The sequence below is a fragment of the Abramis brama genome, assembly GCF_963993115.1.
Source record: "Abramis brama genome assembly, chromosome: 16".
Classification (NCBI taxonomy): Eukaryota; Metazoa; Chordata; class Actinopteri; order Cypriniformes; family Leuciscidae; genus Abramis; species Abramis brama.
The window spans coordinates 11879831-11896004 of NC_139978.1; positions in this window are offsets into that span (position 1 = coordinate 11879831).

Consider the following 16174-nt stretch of genomic DNA (forward strand, 5'->3'; position numbering starts at 1 on the left):
TTTGCACCAAAGTGTTTAGCACCACATTGTGTTCTAAGCAGGCGTACACACTTTTCCTTGTGACAGAGTTGGAGTACTGCAGGTATTTGGAAATCTAAACAGCAATAATGATAATAAAACCCTGTTAGCATTATTGCATAGCATTAAATTTAAATTATTTGGTATAAATTACATACTCGCACATTTGAGAAAGGATCTTGTAAGAAATGAAAGCACATAGCCGCGTTTCCACCGAAATTACCCAGAGACAATTTGTTCCATGAACTTTTTTCCAAGGAACTTTTTTCACCCCAGACCTGTTGCTGTCTGCGTTTCCACCGTGGTCTAAAGTACCATGAAGTTTAGGCAAATTAGTCTGGTGACGTAGGACTGCGTGCTACTTTACAGTTTTTCATCCTCTGAATTTAAGCTTAATAAAGCCTGAACCTTGTCGTTGGTCCATCGGTTGTATTTTTTAAACTCTATTGTTGATTTGAATAGCAGACAACAGCGTTGTTTACTGTACGCACTGCAACAGATTTAAAAAAATGGTGGTTGAAATAAAATTCTGTGTGGAGTCAACCAATCAAAATGCGGCACAATCTCAACCAATCAGCATGTTCAGCACCCAAGTCCAACCACTGAAAGTTCCTGAACTCTGAAAAAGTACTACCTTGCAACTAGGGACTTTCGGAGGGGAAAATATTTACCCGGAACTTCATTTAGACCCTGGTTCCTACGGTGGAAACACACCGAGTACCACCCCAAAGTCCCTAGTTCCTGGTAAAAGGCGGCACATGCTAAGAATGTATATGTAGAAATTAACATTAAACAAGATACATGCTGTTATATTGTTCATTATTTCATGTTAACAAATGCACTAATTGCACGTAATATTTTATACAATATTATAAATAATATATAATATAAACTATATAAACATTTTAATGAATCAGAATAAACTATACCAGAGAGGTTTACAATATGTATTATAGCACGCACCAACAAATAAAGGATCAAGTGAGTGAACCGATAAATATTTGGATCATGTGGATGAAGGAGAGAGCCACGTTAATTACCGCAGGCTGCAGTTTCAGGACTGCATTTCTAGGATGCTGTTTGTTTGTGACAGCGCCACCTAGCCAATTCTACTCCAACAGAGGAGACCTGAATTAAGCCTAAAACAAACAGATGCAAAGACTATTTTAGCTGTGCAAAAAACAGTCCATTGTGGTGATTGATGTTGTAAACTGGTATTTGTTTTCATGTTGTTTTAATTCATCAATGTACTACTAAACACACTAGTTTGTAGCGCAAACAATTTTACCATTTACCTCACAAGTCAGTAACACACCAGACGAGCTCTAAAAATAGTAAAAACTGTTGGTACATAAAATAAATAAATAAATAAGGGTCTTAGAAATGTGGTCATAGGACTGAGGTCCTGAAACTGAAGCCTCCGGTATCGCAGGAATACTATACTTGTAATATGGCAGAATAAGTCCCACTTTCTAAATAAAAGAGCCAATCGCTGACTGGTAAAGTCATCGTGTCACTGCAGCTGCCGTTAAGAGCTGGTTGCTATTGAAACGGCGTTCTGAGACAAGTGCTTAGGACTGCACATGCGTATTGGCTGGCCTAGGCTGAAATATAAGCTTTTTTAACACTATTTGAGCATAAGTAACGTCATGTGTGAGACAGTTCATGTCAGATTTTGTTGCTTATTTGAATTATGTTATTTATTTGTTTAGCAGGCAGTTTTTGAGATTTCAGGATTCCCCCATTCAAGTAGATAGGACTTGGTCTTGGATGACCGAAAGCAAATATGGCTGTCAGTGAACAGACATTCCTTGAAAGGGACTTTCAAGGATACTTCCTGTGGTGGGTTTTTGGGATGAATGTGGAAGAAGACCAGAGTGGGCGAAAACAATCAGCCACTTTATTAGGAAACTTACAAAATAAGCAAAGAGCATGCATTGTGCACTCTGTGCTTTTGTATTGCAGATACTGACATGCACACAGGGAAGTCGTCTATCCCCAGCTGGCCAGCGGCTTATATTCCATCTCACCACACCAATTCCTAGAATCAGAGAAAGGTGTTAGTCATCATGCACTTGACCTACTTTACTCACCGCTTGTCTCCTGGCTCGTTTTTCTGCCGCAGACTTCGCTGAACCACACTACCTTGCCACACTTCCCTACTGTATGCAAAAAACAGTATGCCAAATGAGTAATATGTCCGAATACATAGTATTCAAAAAACAGTAGACGTAAATTACCCAGATGACCTACTACCCCATTTCGAGATTCTGGCTGAGTACACATTCGATGGACACTTTACTATTCCATGAGGCCACGGGAGAGGATTTGGGAATGTTAGTGAAGCGATGCACTTGACACTGTTAGGTCATGTGACCGTAACAACATGGCGGAATTAGTATGTCTGAATTTCATTAATTCTACCCATATGCATACTATATAAAACATACTTTTTAGGACACACGTTCGAAGGACATCTACTTTACATCGTCATTCGCCATCCGAAGTCCTGCATCTGCACTGACTTGCTTCTGGTCCTTCAAATTACATGGTAATTAAAATATTACAGGGACATCACTTTATAGTCTGTATTTTATTTATTAAATAAAATATCTTGCATTTTTTAATTTATTTTTTCAAAAAATAAAAATAAAAAATTCACAAGAAAGTAACACAAATAAACACTTAGGCTACAGTATTGCCCCCAAAAATTGACACTGCACAGTTTTTATATTTTCTAAGTACAAATTCAGTGAAGTGCCTCAGGCACATGACAAAATGCTTAGTGTACAATAGAAATAAGACATTATTTATGATAAAAAATAAATAAATGTTATTTAGATGCAATATATTTTTATTCATTATAATGGACATACCAAAGTATTGTGAAAAGCTTTTAATATTTCATTTTGGTTAACCACCACTTTAAAAAATCCGGGGGACTGAAATATTACCGAATCCCAGGAATGACCCTGGGGCGTAGGCTATTCCAATTGGAATTCGCCCCACGTAGTTCTTGAGCTAATTCAATTAAATTACAAACAGCATCACCTGCGTTTGAAGGACCGAGTTGGACGTGACGTCTGAACGACCTTGTATAAGTAGATCCTCTCTTCTGATACCAACTAAGCAGAGGTAGAATTTCTTCCTTTATCATCAACATGGTTTATTTGAGTGTCATCATATTTACCTGTAAGTGTTTATTCTCGATTCAATTCCTTTCGTGTTTTAAAAATGTAAGTGTTCGAAAAGTTCATAAGTTGTTAAATTAGAACTTAAAGACCACGTTAGCAGAGCTTTGGTAGCCTATAGGTCCAATAACGGACTTCAATCCGTGCGCATAAAGCGCCATAAATTTCAGTTTATCTTTGATAGCTTGTTAACTAAGTCCTCTTTCGCCCGGACATGTCCTCTTTTGGACCTAAAAAAAGGCTTCAGAATTTTAATCCACCCTCATCTATTTGCACGTAAATAATTATCTGCACGTAAAGCTTTTGTAAAATTAAAAATGAAACAAAAACTATATGGCACCATTGCCTCTCCGTCCGACTTTTCCCTCCTTATCAATATACAGGTCGTCTTTGTTATCGTACCATACAGTTTTTTGTTTTTGTTTGTTTGTTTCATTTTTAATTTTACAGAAGCACTTCCATCTCTTCTGGAAGTTCTGAAATGTAACTTGTACATTTATGGGTAATGAAATGTAACATGATTTGTCATTAATTTAGTAACTTGTCTTTTTTTTTTTTTTTTAACAGTGCTTCTAAACTCCAGGTTGCTGATATCTGCCGGTACTTCATCAGTCCAGTTACCAATCAGCAGTTACACAACATTACTTATAGCATGCTGTAATTAAGATAATCGACCTTAGTCAGGGTAGATTCTGTAAGCCCGTCTATTGGCCCAATGGCGGATTTCCAATAATATGGGTGAAGGTTTCTGCGTATTACTATCATTCCTTTTACGCAACACAACAAGATTAAATGAAATACATTTTCTCATATGTATTAACTTATTTCATCTGACTCCATAAATTAAAAGGATTTTAATGATATCTGGGCATCATTAAAAGTGAGTGAATGTTTGATTATTCTTTTTAACTCTTTAATTATGTTTTACCCGTTCAGATTAGGAAAATCACTTAGAGGTCCTTGCGTCTTACGCAGGTCTCACGACACAATCTTGCCAGTTTTGTGCATCAAACTTATAATAGCTCTGGATTGGCCAAGCCTGTGATTTCTCACATACACTTATCTAAAGTAACATTAAATTAAAACAGAGGTAATTAGACACACCCAGATTTAGGTTGATCAAACAGCATTCGCTGCCCTAAACGGAAATAACTTGCCTCCACAAAACCAAGTACACTTGAACTGATGTCAAATATTAGTCGTCACTAATCTGACGCAAAACTTGGAATATACGAATCCGATAATCTATTTGGGAAAAACAATCTTAGAGTCAGTCAGAATAAAATAAAAAAATTACAATTTATTGACCAGGTAATAGAGCAATAATTCAAAATCCAATTCATACAATAAAATCATCGGTCAATCAACTACAATAACAATAATTCGGAAATTGAGGAATTAAAGAAACATTTACCTGGCAACGAAAATTACACACAGCGGTGGTGTGGGAAGTCAGCCTACAGACTCCTCAAACTTTTCTTCTCCTTTTCCTTATAAACCCAGATAATTCCATATTCTTTCCAAATGGTGGTGTCTGTCATTATACTTAGATTTTGGTCCCCTATTGACGGGGCTCACAAATGTGAGATCAGAGATTGTAGTTGAATGGGTTCTTGTTTTACATACAGGAGGTAGTCTGAATGGAGGATCTGGGGGAGGGAACACCTTTAAGGGACACATCACTTTTTCTCATATTTTATAACTTCTTTTAGCTTTTCATTATAGTTGGGAGAATGAGACCATTTTACCAGGCGCACTGAGACAGTTAAAATGATTCCAAACATGCATATTTACTTTTTGTAGATCCTTAACATTGCATAGGAGTTTTAGGTGAGGAGGAGAAGGTGGGGGAAGGGGGAGATTGTGAAGTGAGGTGTGAGCTGCATTGTGTGCTGCGTCTCGGATGTTGCTGTTACATATGCAGGAGAGAGTTCAAATGTTAATTCTCAGGAGAGCCTTCTGTTCTCTCGAGGGGTAGCCCAGACTTTCTGGCACCTGCCTTACACATATTGAATTTACTGTAACATGGATGAAAATCAGGGCTCTGAGGGATTGACTTGCAGTCTTTACAATGGTGAGCAGACTGCACACTGAATGGGCTAAAAACAGGTCCTAGAACATGTAATTTTCATAACACAACTTTCAAAACTAATTTATCGAGTCAATTTATTTGATCCTTTTTTTGGCTGGACAATTGCGTTAACAACAGTAGGATCCAATGAACCCACTTGTACTTCTATCCCTCACAGGCTAGTTTTCATTCCTGTCAGAAGATAAATATGGGGCTACCCTGACTAAGGTCTATTATGAGATGACAACATGTGAGGTTCTATTTGGAGCTGTTCATGTCCTCAGACTTATGTCAACACCTAAATGAACCTGAATGAAACTTATCTTTTCAGAGACTGTTGTCACATGTGATGGGTTTGTCCAGCGTCTCAGTTGTGGTAAGATGTTGTAATGTCACGCATTCAACTAAAATATTTTATTACTTGTATAAAGTTCTGAGTAATTTATGATATCCTGATGCTTTTCTTCCATTTAGACTCTGGTGTGATCCGTGTGGACTCCGCAACCTTTGGTCGCACAAACAGCAACATTTGCAGTGTTGGACAACCACAAGGACAAACAGTTAATACTCTGTGTTCAATGGGTGTTCCTGAAGTCACTAAACGGTAAGGATCTCTTTCTTTGTGAATTCAGACTTTGTGAATTATGGGTAGAATTGAGTCTGCTTGCTATGTGGCTCGGTTTCATCTCGTTCTCAAGATTCAAGAGGTTACTTTATTTGTCCCTTGGGAAATTTGTCTTGGACATAAAGGCTGCCACATAAAAATACAGTTATAGTGCAGTAACAGGCATCGAAACAAGTTTATACCGAGTGTTGTAAACCTAATCTAAACCAGGTTGGATTTATATGGATCTGTCACCTACTCTGAAACTCAGTTTTTTCAACTAGCTTCATGCAACAGGCCTCAGATGATGTACTGGTTAACAGACATCTGTCTGCGTTTACTGGGAAGGATGTGTGGCTGCAGAGTATTAAAAGCAGAGCTGAAGTCTACAAATAGCTGTCTGGTGTAGGCCTTGGGTTTTTCAAGGTTTTGCTAAATGTTGTATTATGGTTAGTATAGCATCATCAGTGTCCCGATGTCTTTATAGGCAAACCGATATGGATCTAGCTGTCCCTTTGTTTGACCTTAAATTCCATGTCATTAGTTTTTCCAGACACTTCATTATAATGGAGGTCAGGGCTACTGTTCTAATCATTATTTTCTTGAAGAACAGTTTTTTTTTTTTTTTGGAAGAGTAATGATTGCCTTTTTCCAGAGATGTTACTGTGTGAATTAAGAGACCTTTGAAAGACAGGGACCCAGGCTGGTGTAAGTTCCTCTGCACGTCTTCAAAAGGAAAGCTGAGATGCCATCAGGGCCTGTTGCCTTATTAGTGTTTGTTCTTTTGAAAAGTCTTGTGACTTCCGTGGGACTAATGTCTACCGTTGGAACCCAATCATCACTTATGGTATCGTTCTAAAGAGAAGTCATGTGAGTCAAACCTAATCTAGAAGTTATTCAAATCATTTGCTATAGTATAGTCATAAGTTGTGTGCGGTGGTTTCTTAGTGGGAGTCATATTTGTAATGGATTTCGTGGTGGCCCACAGTTTCTTTGTATTTGCACAAGTCCTTCTCTATGGATTCCATGCATTGATTTTTAGCTATGTTGAGTTTGTTTCAGCTCCCTCTGCACTGATCTTCATTGTACTGTGTCCTTATTCCTGAAGGCAAGCCTCTTGCACTTGATGCAGTCCTTGATGTCCTTAGTAATGTAGGACTTGTTGTTGGGATAGTTTAATTGTCTTTTGGGGTATCACAGCATCCACACACAAGTTAATATAAGCTGTGACTTCTGTGGATTTGTCTGGCTCATGGAAAATGTCCCAGTCTATGCTCAAGTAACACCTTTAAAGTTTCAATACTGGTGGTGGACTAGACTTTGTCTTACCAGACCCCAGGCTCCAATCAGAACATACCAGGGAAAAGCTGTCCAACTCAATGAGTAAGCTAGAAATATCCAGATGCAGCCAAGTTTCAGTAAAAACCATGACGCAAGACTCTCAGTACTCAGCAGATTCTGATGTAAAGTTTGAGTTCGTCCATCTTATTGGGGAGCGCGCACTACACCGGATCAACAATGGCAAGGGTGACACCAAAACAAAGACATATTATCACGATTAAAATTACTTAAAAGTATTAAGGATGGGAATCTGTAGGCACGTCACGATTCGATTACGATTCAGAGGGCTGCGATGCTAAAACGATTATCTGAATTTTTTATTTTATTTTATTTTTATTTGACTGACTATAAATACTTTGCTTTAAAAGTACCCAAGTAATGACCCATAAAGAATTTACGTCCAATATCCTTTATTAACATTGCAAGGAACCAACAGGAAAATAAATGAGTGCCTGAACTAGCAGCATACTTGTAGTAAATTAATAATATAACTAACAAATTATAACAAACCTCAGCATATTCTGAATCTCTAACATAAAATGGACTTCAAACCAACATCCTCCTATTATGTGCAATAATCTTTCAGACAAAAAATAAACATTTTGCTGTAGCAAAATAGGCCACAATGAAATTATGCAAATGTGTGGCAGTGCAAATGTGCCTAGCTAGTGAGTGCAAATGTGTAAGTTCTTGTGTAAGAACAGGAGCTGGTCTGCATGTTCAGATGCAAGTGTGCTCCGCTGTGCTGTTACTATATCTCCTGCCGTAGAAAAGACTCTCTCTGCAGAGACACTGGTGCCAGGAATACACAAGTATCTTTTGGCCAGCTTGGAATGCTTTATCTCCCGGACCATTGATGACTCTCCAATACTGTCCTTCGTGTCCTGGATGAGTTGAGCTTGCAAAGGAGCAATCAAACAGATGGTGGGGCTGCTCTCCTCTGACATGAGAATAGTTGCATCGTTCATTGGCTTTAGGGCCTTGATAAAATCCTCTGCATTTGAGATCTGCTTCAGTGAGTGTGCAGATGTCAGACTCTCCTTGTGTTCACATCTGTTTTCAGCTGTTTCAGCAGACCAAGTAGAATCTGCTTCTCTTCAAGCTGGTGTTTTGCAGTGGTACTGCGGTGAAAAGTACCCCTCCCCAGTAGCCTTGACACAGTGCGCAACTTGAGCACCCGCTGAGAGGCCAGGTTTAGCGTGTGGGCATAGCACTTCACATGAAGGAATTTACACAGTTCAGCAGCAACAGCCATGTTGGATGCGTTATCAGTAACTAAAACTAAATCTTTTTTAGTGATCTGCCATTCCTCTGCTACATTCTTTTACAGCTCAGCCATATTTGCACCTGTGGCTTTCATTCACTGCTCTTGTCTGGAGCACATGAGACGCTAGCTGCCACTCATCTGTAATAAAATGCGCAGTTACGGTGACATAAGATTCTGTGGCAATGGATGTCCACGCATCACGTCACAGCTATCCTACCCGCTTTCTTCAGTGATTCCATGACTTCGGTTTTGGTCTTGTTGTAGAGTGTGGGGATTGCTGTGTCCGTAAAATATCTCCGAGATGGGACGTTGAATCTCGGCTTCAAAGTGTGCAACATAGCGCAAAAGCCCTGGTTCTCAACGACTGAATACGGACGCAAATCCTTGGCAATAAAAGTTGCGATTGATTGTGTAATTCGCTTTGCCCTTTCCGAGCCAGGTGGAAGCTTTGACAATATTGTTTGCTCGATGGTCCTCTGATCGTTGGCAGCAACGACCGGTACAGCCGAGTGTTTTTCCTCCTCTGGGTGGAAACGTGTAATATGGCTTCTTATGTTTGTGTTTCCGAAATATTTTAGTTTTGTTCGACATAACTTACAAATAGTGTGGCTCTTGTCCAGCTCCTTTTCTCCTTCAACTTCATAGAAGCCAAAATATTTCCACACGTCAGCTTTTAACGAGGAGGGTGTTCGGATTTCGCGCTCAGACATTGCGTCTGTTATGTGCACACCACAGACTGCCCGGGCACTGCACTTCCGCGCTTCAGAGTTCCGCCTTTTAAAAAAAAAAAAAAATTATTTATTTTTTTAGAAAATCGCTTTTTGACATTTGTGAATCGATTCAGAATCATCCTGGTCGCCTACAGAGCAGCGGCACCAGATTACCACTCCGAAATTGTCAACCACAGCATGGTCAATCGCCTTGTCACTGTTAATGACACTTAGTTGTACAATAAGGGCTAATGTTAACAAAATGCACGGCAAACTCTTCTGGTTAACGGTTGATGGGAGGTTAAAAGCATCACTTCTTGGCTTTATAAATAAAATTAATGTATGGAAAACTCCTGACTGTCTGTATAGGCAACTTACTCTGAGTTCTAATGTACATACATATCCCACGAGGCATGCCGTCATTGGTAAATATATTATTCCAAAATCCAGAACAAACTCAAAACAACGTACAGTGTTGTATAGAGCTATGGTTGAATGGAACTCTCTTCCAGGTCATATTGTTAAAACTCAAAATAATATTGGTTTTAAAAAACAAATAAAGGATTTTTTTATGTTAGCTTATATTAGTAGATAGGATAGGATAGCATCTTGCAGTTGATGGAGATTTGTGGGATGCACATCCAGGGCACGAAGCTCCCGTTCCACCACATCCCAAAGATGCACTATTGGGTTGAGATCTGGTGACTGTGGGGGCCATTTTAGTACAGTGAACTCATTATCATATTCAAGAAACCAATTTGAAATAATTAGAGCTTTGTGACATGGTGCATTATCCTGCTGGAAGTAGCCATCATAGGATGGGTACATGGTGGTCATAAAGGGATGGACATGGTCAGAAACAATGCTCAGGTAGGCCGTGGCATTTAAACGATGCCCAATTGGCACTAAGGGGCCTAAAGTGTGCCAAGAAAACATCCCCCACACCATTACACCACCACCACCAGCCTGCACAGTGGTAACAAGGCATGATGGATCCATGTTCTCATTCTGTTTACGCCAAAATCTGACTCTACCATCTGAATGTCTCAACAGAAATCGAGACTCATCAGACCAGGCAACATTTTTCCAGTCTTCAACTGTCCAATTTTGGTGAGCTTGTGCAAATTGTAGCCTCTTTTTCCTATTTGTAGTGGAGATGAGTGGTACCCGGTGGGGTCTTCTGCTGTTGTAGCCCATCCGCCTCAAGGTTGTGCGTGTTGTGGCTTCACAAATGCTTTGCTGCATACCTCGTTGTAACGAGTGGTTATTTCAGTCAAAGTTGCTCTTCTATCAGCTTGAATCAGTCTGCCCATTCTCCTCTGACCTCTAGCATCAACAAGGCATTTTCGCCCACAGGACTGCCGCATACTGGATGTTTTTCCCTTTTCACACCATTCTTTGTAAACCCTAGAAATGGTTGTGCGTGAAAATCCCAGTAACTGAGCAGATTGTGAAATACTCAGACCGGCCCGTCTGGCACCAACAACCATGCCACGCTCAAAATTGCTTAAATCACCTTTCTTTCCCATTCTGACATTCAGTTTGGAGTTCAGGAGATTGTCTTGACCAGGACCACACCCCTAAATGCATTGAAGCAACTGCCATGTGATTGGTTGATTAGATAATTGCATTAATGAGAAATTGAACAGGTGTTCCTAATAATCCTTTAGGTGAGTGTATATGTATATTTGTATTTCATGAGAATTTGTTGTTTCAGTGGATGATTATGCATTGATTGTGTATGTTTGGTAATATGTTAATTTGTGTATTGATTATGTAGTGCGTTTTTTGTGTGGACCCCAGGAAGAGTAGCGGATGCATTTTGTTGCATCAGCTAATGGGGATCCTAATAATAAATAAATAAATAAAATGACACAGATGAGAAGCGGATGTTTAATTCAATCCTACAGGAGCCTGAAAGGCAAGCTGGCAGTCAATCGCTGTCAGGTCCAGGTAGAGATGTTTATCCAAGGGAATTGTACACACTCAAAAAAAGAAAAGCCAGTCAGTTCTCAGGTGTGTAGAACAAAATTTAACCAATTAGCCGAAGTTGCCGCACACTGGAAAAAAAAAATGCAATCAGACCAAAAAAGGTCTATCAAAAGTGTATCTTTCAGAATCAAGAAGTAAAATAAAAAAGTGAAAAGCACAAGGTGTTTTAAAAATTGACCATAGCTAAACGTTTGCTTTCTGGTCTGTTTTTAATGCACTTTGGATTTTATTTAAAAAAAAATATTCACATGCAAGAAGTAAAAAAAAAAAAAAAAACTGGTCTGATTGCACTTTTTCAGTGTGCTTCGTCTACTTGTCATGAGCTTTTAAAAATATGCTGATTGTGCACAAGTTTCTGCTGCATTTAATGGAATGTATGTTTACATCTGTAACGACTGCAAAGCATGTAGTATGTTAAATATTGCAGTTTGGACGCTTTCATTTTGATTAAACTGAAGTAAAGGGGTGCCAAATTTAAACTTTTGTAAACCCAGGCAGTCATCTTTCAAGCTGTATTGAACCTCAGTGTACCTACAGGTGCCTTTAGCGTCATACTTTGTTTTTTGAACAGGTTAGTTATGTAGATTAAGGTTTCCAAGAGTCCAGTCAGGACTGCATCTTTGTCCTTTTAAACAGGTTGTGATGGACTGAGCGTGTGCGAGTTAAACGCAAGGACTTGCAGCACGAGATCCTTGTGATGGCACCTACAAGTACTACACTACCAACTACATTTGCATTACTGCAGGTTTGGATTTAATTTTTCTCTTCCTCTATTTCCTCATTAGCTTTCTGTGCAAGCCTGTAATGGTCTTCCTCTTCCAGAAAAAAGAGTAACTTGTCATGGTGGATATACTTACTTGAAATGTGGTGAGCTATTTTTTTCGTGTTTAATCAGGAAAACGTAGGTTATCCTGAACTTTTCCACATGTAAGATGTATACCTTTTTTGTTAAATCTCTATGTAGAAAGTGGTAAGATTCAGATAAATACCGCACACTATGAACGTACAGATAAATTCACCTCCTCAGAAGGACGTCCATCAAGTGAGCTCCAAAACTCCAACTGCTATTCTCCCAATGCACTGGCTCCTGTGTCGAAAAGGTTTGATGAAAAGTTTAATGCTGTATGTAACTTCTGCTGTACCTTGTTGTCTTTAGTAATGACGAATGTAAGCATACTTTATTTTTTTTGTCTGTAAAGCTGCAATGGCCTGGGAAGTTTGTGAGTTGTTTGCGACACACACAGTCTTTACTGATCCCTGCGTTGGCAAAAACACTTATCTATGTGAATATTAAAATCCCCAGCAATAGCAAAACAGTCAAACTCTACAGAGCTGTTATCGACACTTTCATCAAGGTCCTCAACAAAGGCTGGAGAGTATTTTGGAGGCCTGTAAATAATAAGTAGAATGCGTGGAGCACCTTTTAACACAATACCCAGATATTTGAAAGAAAAGTAATCACCAAATGACTTGTGGGAACTGCATCCTTCCTCCCAAGTCGACCTTCATTTCCCATGATTGGGCCTTTTGTAGCAGACTGGTTCTTGTTGTTGATGTGGTTGGTGGCTTTTCCCCCTCCCTTACAAACTGGATTGATGTTGTTTTCCGAAGTGGTTGGCGTTTCTTTTTCCTCTCCTGCTCTAAGGTGTTGGTGAGTGTCATTAGTACCCTGTCGTGGCGCAACCCGTACCTTCCCTGGGTGAGTGCTTTTTTACACCCGGACAGGATGTGTGCCATGGTGCCCCTCTCCCCACAAAGCTTGCACAATGGGTCTTCTCTCATACCCCACTTGTGCAAGTTTGTTGGGGTTGGATACTTGGGGTTTACACATCTCAGCAGGAAGGAGATGCGGAACAGCTCCAGTATCCATAGGTCCGCCCAGGTAATCTCCCTCTTGGGAAGATCCCATTTGGTCCAGGCTCCTTGGGAAGCTAGGTCCATTGCCCTTGACCTTCGTCCTTCCTCTTCCAGGTTCCGTACCTCCTCTTGAATCATGGCTCTTCTTTCACTTCCAAGACCCTGTCATCCTGTGCATGGCGCTCCAATGATAACACGTAGCTTCAACATGCTCTCAGCTTGCGCAACAGACGAATCAGCTGTCCACTTGCGACCTGATCTTGTGATGGCGCCTGCATGTCTGACTTGTTCATCCTGCGAGTCTCTGTATGTCATTACGACTCTGCATTTTGCAAATTTGAATTCCTCAACTACGGATGACAGAGGAAGTTGGAGCTGCCCTGATCTTATGTAGAGGCCTACTGCAGTGAAGCTTGGAGGGATTCCCAACCACTTTTGGAGGTACTTATTGATCTTCCTCTCCACTCCTTCAACACATGTCATCGGGACCTCATACACAGTCAGCAGCCACATGAGTCTTGGCAACAGTCCGTGTTGATAGAGCCAAGCTTTAAACTTCCCAGGGAGCCCTGATATTTCGATCCTCCTCAGCCATTCCTCCATCTGCTTTTCCGTACTGGCTATGTTGTTCCTGTCAGTAAGTGAGTTATCGAACCACTTTCCGAGGCACTTGATTGGATTCTCCTCTATCGATGGAATCACTTCCCCTTGCACATGCAGCTTGAACTTGTTGGTCAACCTCCCGTTCCTGATCACCAATCTCCTGGATTTCTTTGGCTTAAACTTCATTCTGGCCCACGTTGCCATGTGGCCCAGAACAGTTAGCACCCACCTCACCTCCACATGGGTTGTGGTCGTCACGGTAAGGTCATCCATGTAACCTCTTATTGGGAGTTGTCGGATGCCTGACTCCATTTTTGGACCCTGGGCTTCCTTCTCTGCAGCTGTTATTAGGAGGTTCATTCCCATGACAAAGAGGATGTGGGAGATTGTGCAGCCAATTGCGATACCCTTTTCCAGGCTTTGCCACTGAGTTGTAAAATGGGCCACCTTGAATTGTAGCTGGATTCCACCAAAGTAGCTGGTGATCATTCTCTTGATGTGCTGCAGGATGTGATAGTGGTCTAATGCTGCATGGATGAGGGCGTGAGGGATTGATCCATAAGCATTGGCCAAATCCAGCCAGACAACAGTTAGGTTGCCCCAGCTGGCTTTAGCCTCACGGATCATCTGACTGAGAACTCCGGTGTGTTCCAGGCATCCAGAGAAGCCTGGAATTCTACCTTTCTGGATAGTAGTGTTGATGTATCCATTCTTTGTCATGTACGAGGTCATCCTCTTGGCTAGTACCGAAATCGAAGATCTTGCCTTCTACACTTAGCAGTGAGATTGTTCTGAATTGGTCAGTGGTTGAGGAGTTCTCTTCCTTTGGCACGAAACAGCCCTCTGCCTTCTTCCAGCCTGATGGAATGGTACCCTTTTTCCAGATCCTCCGGAACAGCTTCCACAGCCTCCGGAGGACCATTGGGCATTTCTTATATACCTTGTAGGGTATACAGCTTGGGCCGGGGGCAGACCCTGTTCTGGCCTTCTTCACCACCTCTTGGAGTTCCTTCCAGGATTGTTTACTTATGTTGAGCTCTTTTTCTGGGGTCTTTATACTGTTGATGCTTGGGTTGGCATCCAGGGCCTGGTTTCTGGTGGTGTCATTGTGGGTCTCCCTCAAGAACGCCTCCACATCTCCTCTGGGGCTGGTCAGCCTTCCAGATTTTGCTTCACCCAGCAGTGTTCTGGTGAATCGGAAGGGGTCTTTGATGAACTGGTATCTTTTGTTCTCCCTATCCTTCCTCTTTCTGAGCTTTCTGCTTTTCGGAGTCTGCAGAGGCGCTCCCGGAGTTGACTCGTCAGGTCCTTGATGCCTTCCCTTTCATCAGCAGGGACTTTTTTGAACTGATTGGTGAGAGCAGTGAGCAGTCTTGATTTCTCCCCTCAGATGATGAATTTCCCTTTCTCTTCTGCTTGGCTGGTGTGCAGACTTGATGTTGATTTTCTTCGCCTTTAACTCCAAAACGCTCCCTTGCCAGGTTGTAGGTTATTGTTGTGAAAGTATTTACTTTTTTAGTGCTCATCACTTGTGATCCGATCACAAAAAAACCCTACATGTTAATACCCGTTGTAAACGGGGACACTGGGTGAATTCCACATTTTTTTTGTACACTTCCCAAATGGAAAGTGCAAGTGCCCTGCTACCTCCATATACTGTTATACCAAATGTTGAGAATGTAGCTACAAGTTCAGCTAAATAGTGTAGCATACTACTGTTTGGAACAAGCCTTTAGACAGCATTTCACTGGCCACAATTTTGACATCGATACCATTGGGGAAAACTGCCATATAGATATTTTGGTAACACTTTACAATAAGGTTTCATTTGTTAACATTAGTTAATGTATTAACTAACATGAACTAACTATGAGCAATAGTCTTTATTAACGTTAGTTAATACAAATACAGATGTTCATTGTTTGTTCATGTTAGTTCACAGTCCATTAACTAATGTTAACAAATACAATATTTGATTTGAATAATGTATTAGTAAATGCTGAAGTTAACATTAACAAAGATTAATATATGATGTATAAGTGAAGTTCATTATTAGTTCATGTTAATTAATGTAGTTAAAGGCAGGGTAGGCAGGTTGTTTCTAAAAAACTTTTCCCCAAATTTGTTTAAACTGTCTTTATATACCAATACATAATTAAAACGTAAGTACTCTGAAAAAGAGAGTATAAAAATCGAATGTCTGTAGTCCTCTCAGGACTGCAATAAAAACAGCTACTTATTCCATTCACTCCCACCCCCTCCCTTCTGGGCTCCTTCCAAAGCCACGCCCCCAAAACACATGAATGCACGATGCCGACCGCTCAGCTGGAGGATGCGTTTGCCAGCGCAGAGCGGAGAGGAGCGCAGTGCATGTAGTGACTGTATATGCAGGTACTGGGAATTTTGACTGCTCTTTCTCTGCCATAATTGTGATTCTTCCTAGCTTCCGTGCCTCTTCCCCTCCTCGAGTCAAACGGGTGCGTGCATGTGGGCAGCTCCTGTAGCAGCAGGGGTGGTAGC